At 37.8% G+C, this 4,179-nt stretch overlaps 1 pseudogene; it reads right to left on the reverse strand.

Annotated features, from left to right (window-relative positions):
- Positions 1 to 305: 305 nt before the first annotated feature.
- Positions 306 to 3,975, reverse strand: LOC100974813 (mammalian ependymin-related protein 1-like; annotated as a pseudogene).
- Positions 3,976 to 4,179: the final 204 nt, after the last annotated feature.

The following is a 4,179-nucleotide window of genomic DNA, read 5'->3' on the forward strand; positions in this document are numbered from 1 at the left end:
ATAGTCATAGTCAATTGACTTCCTTTTATTTTTGACCAAAATCGTTCTGCTTTTTATTATCACCAACAATGTGGAACAATGTTGGTAAAAAACTACTCCTTCCTGCCAAGGTAAACTGCTCCTACTGACCTCTCCCTTCTTTGTATGGCATTGCACTGCACTGGATATATACCTGCACATGCAGAAAACCCAGACCCAAATAGGCATTGGAAATATGTGAAGTGTTCATATTAGCCATCTAGCCAGCCCAAGTTACCACATCCTCTCCATTCAATTTTCTTCTGTAAACATATCTTGAGTAGTCAAAATCAAACATACCAAAAAACCCACAGCAATGTGTATCTTCCTAGAATTATATTTATCTCAAATAAAGATTCTTATCCCAACTAGCCTCAAAACCATCTCCAGCAGAATCCATTGGCAACTGACATCCAATGCTATAACTTCTGTGTGTTCACAGTCTCACGAGGAACAATTCTTGCTCTTCTTCTGTGCCTGGGCCATCTGGCATGTGCTCGGAGGGGTAAACACCAAGGGATCTTTAAAGCCCAGCCATGTGTCAAAAAATCACATGGACAATATCACACGGTAATTTTTGATAAATGCTTCCCGGACAGGGCAACAATCCTTGACTGTATAGATGCCAATCCAGATTTCCTAGGATCTGGCTGACTTTCTGTCCGATGACACCTGGACAGTGGTCTGCACCTGGGGGCCCCCAATAGAGTATTGATCTTCAAAGGTGGAGTTCTGTGGAATGTCAGGAGGCTCCTAGGGCTCTGTCAGAGTCATCTTTGAGCACTGCTTGGTAGCTTTCTCAGTCTGAAACATCACTCCATCCTTACGGAGCAAAATATATTCAAATAATCTCTTGCAGGGAATTATTACACCATCCTCTCATCCAGCACTGCATGTGCTGGTTCAGACTATCCTAGGAGAATGGGGCACAGCTGTTGCAACTGTTGCTCTGCTGGTACACAACCTGGTGACCATCTGATTTTCAATGAATGGCCATGAAATTTACCCATGTAACAAACCTGTACATGTACCCCTTAAACCTAAAATATAAGTTGGAAATAAAATAAAATAAAAAGTTGGAGAAATTAAATAAACAAATAAGAATGTTAAGACACTACAATAGGGGAAGAATACAACAAACGGTGCTGGGACAAGTGAATATCTACATGGAAAAGAATGAATTGGAACCTCTACCTTACACCATATTTAAAGATTAACTCAAAATGAATCATAAACCCAAACATGAGAGCTAAAATATAAAATTGTTAGAAGAAAACATAGGAGTAAATACTTGTGACTTGGGGTTAGGCAATGATTTTTTTTAGATATGACACCGAAAGCACAACTGACAATAATAAAAATAGATGAATAGAACTTAATTAAAATTAAAAACTACTGTGCATCAAAGGAACCATCAATAGAGTGAGAAGGCAACCCAGGGAATCGGAGAGAATATTTGCAAATCATACCTGAGAGGGGATTAATATTCAGAATATATAAAGAACTCCTAGAAATCAACAACAAAACCCAAATGACTCAATTTAAAAAATGGATGGCATCCTGGGCAACATGGCAAAATCCCATCTCTACAAAAAATACAAAAATTAGCTGGGCATGATGGCACACACACCTGTAGTCCCAGCTACTAGGGATAAGGAGAGGGGCGCTGAGATGGGATGATCACTCGAGCAAGGGAGGTGGAGGCTGCAGTGAGCTGTGATCTGGCCACCACACTACACCCTAGGAAAGAGTGAGATCCTACATTTAAAAAAAAAAAATGACTTGAACAGACATTTCACTACTAAAGGAGACAGAAAAATGACCAGTAAGCACACAAACACATTCTCAAGATTATTAGCCATCAGAGAAATGCAAATAAAAATCACAGTAACATACCATTTCATATTCACCAGACTGGCTATAATAAAAAAAGACAGACAAGTGTTAGTGAGGATGTGGAGAAATCAGGACCCTCATCTATTGCAGATGGAATTTTAAAATGGTGTAGCCATTTTGGAAAACAGTTTGGTAGTTCTGAAAAATTTTCACAGTTATCTAGACCCTCAAAATTTTCGGAGTTATTAGCTGGGCATTGTGGTGGGTGCCTGTAATCCCAGCTACTAGGGAGACTCAGGCAGGAGAATCGTTTGAATCCAGGAGGCAGAGGTTGCAGTGAGCCGAGATCGCGCCATTGCACTCCAGCCTGGGCAACAAGAGCGAAACTCTGTCTCAAAAAACAAACAAAAAAAAATCAGAGTTATCTAGACCCAGTCCATTCTTAGGTATATATCAGAGAGAAAAAAAAACATATGTATACACAAAAACTTGCATATAAATGTTCATAGAGGAATTACTTATAATAGCTCAAAAGCAGAAACAATCCAAATGTTCTTGTATTGGTAAATGAGTAAACAAAATGTGGTATATTCATACAATGGAATAGTATTTACCAGTAAAAATTAATGAACTATTGACACATTCCATAAGATGGATAAACCTGGAAAACGCTAGTTACAAAGGTCATATAAGATTTCATTTATATAAAATGTCCAGAATAGGCAAATCCATAGTAACAGAAAGTAGATAAGTCATTGACAAAGTCTGGGTGGACCTCAGCTTCCCAAAGTCCTGGGATTACAGGCTTTAGCCACTGTGCCTAGTCCAAATGCCATTTTAGAGGAAATGCAGAGGACAGAGGAGCTTGTTCAAATACTCATGTAGATGGAATTAACAATATCTAGTACAATTTCTATAAGGAAGCCAGGAAAAATGCTTATTTTCATTTTTAAGAAAAACAATATTAAAATCAATGAGTTGATTCCCTATCACCCTTCAAAGAGAGCCAAATTTTTAAAGCATCATTATGAACTCACGTATTTAATTTCACTTAAGATTAGTATAAAAATTGTAATTTGTGTTTTTCAAAAAAATTTTCAACTTTGTCTAAATTTTCAAACTTATTAGCATATAGTTATTCATAATTTTTGCTTATTATACTTTTAACATATGTAGGATCTACCTGGGTATGTATAAAAATGTGCCCAGATATACATCCATGATTTTTTACTCTTGTAGGTATATTTTATTTCAACAATAAAAGTTATTTAAAAATAAAACAAAGAAGGCACAAGAGAGTCTTCCTTAGCCTGTTTAATTTACCCTTCATTTTTTATTATAGGAAATGTTGCCTTTTGGTATCATCTGTGTCATGGGAGAAATACATAATTTCATGCTCAATTTAGAAAGAGTCCAGATGCTGTTACATTATTTAGTTGGCACTGGGTGGAAGTGTTGCTTAAAGAGAGACTTTCGGTGCCAAAAATTTCTTTGCAATATATCATATTAAACACTGTTGATTTGTGTTTTAAATGTTCCCTAATGCTTTTTGTAGTATTTGAATTCTTATTGTAAACTATGGGAGCTATCTGCAGGGAATCCAAGGCCTTTCCTGTTTCTCATTTCCTTCATTTTTGGAGATAACATCACAGTATGGAGAGAGAACCCAGTTATTTCCAAATCCATAGATTCACTGGGGCTGGGCAATGTCAAATCAGCACCTGAATAAATAAAACATGAGCCCATTAGTGCAAGCTTATATGACCTGTCAGCATCATTAGGCTTTGCTGTGCACAGGAAGCCAGCAGGGATAAGGCCTTTCATAATTATGGCATCTCTCAAGAGAGCCTAACAAATCCAGGCTTTGCTTTTTGAATAAGCATTCTGGTGTTTACTTTCCAGGCAAGGGTCTCACTTCATTTCTAGGTTGCTGTAATTCAAACCCTGCCCTCCTAGGAGTCCTCCTGCCCTGCTGTGAATGGATGCACCCAACTAGATTCCATGGAAATTCAATTCCACCAACTTAACACACATAATGACCAAGCAGTAGCAGGCTTATTCACCAGGGTTTACATCCCTGATGCTGGTATTCTCAAAGGTAGTCTCTGCAAGAACCCTCATATTTGACAGGATAAACTTGTTAACTTTATGATTCAAGCTCATGCAGTGCATGTTAATGTTTAGGAGTGCAAAGCTTAGGAGCGTGGACCTGCACCCAAAATGTCCAGATTCAAATCCAGCCTTGCCACTTGTGTTAGTCCATTCTTGTATTGCTGTAAAGAAATACCCGAGACTGGGTAATTTATAAAGGAAAGAGGTTTAACT

The sequence above is a fragment of the Pan paniscus genome, chromosome 7, assembly GCF_029289425.2.
Source record: "Pan paniscus chromosome 7, NHGRI_mPanPan1-v2.0_pri, whole genome shotgun sequence".
Lineage (NCBI taxonomy): Eukaryota > Metazoa > Chordata > Mammalia > Primates > Hominidae > Pan > Pan paniscus.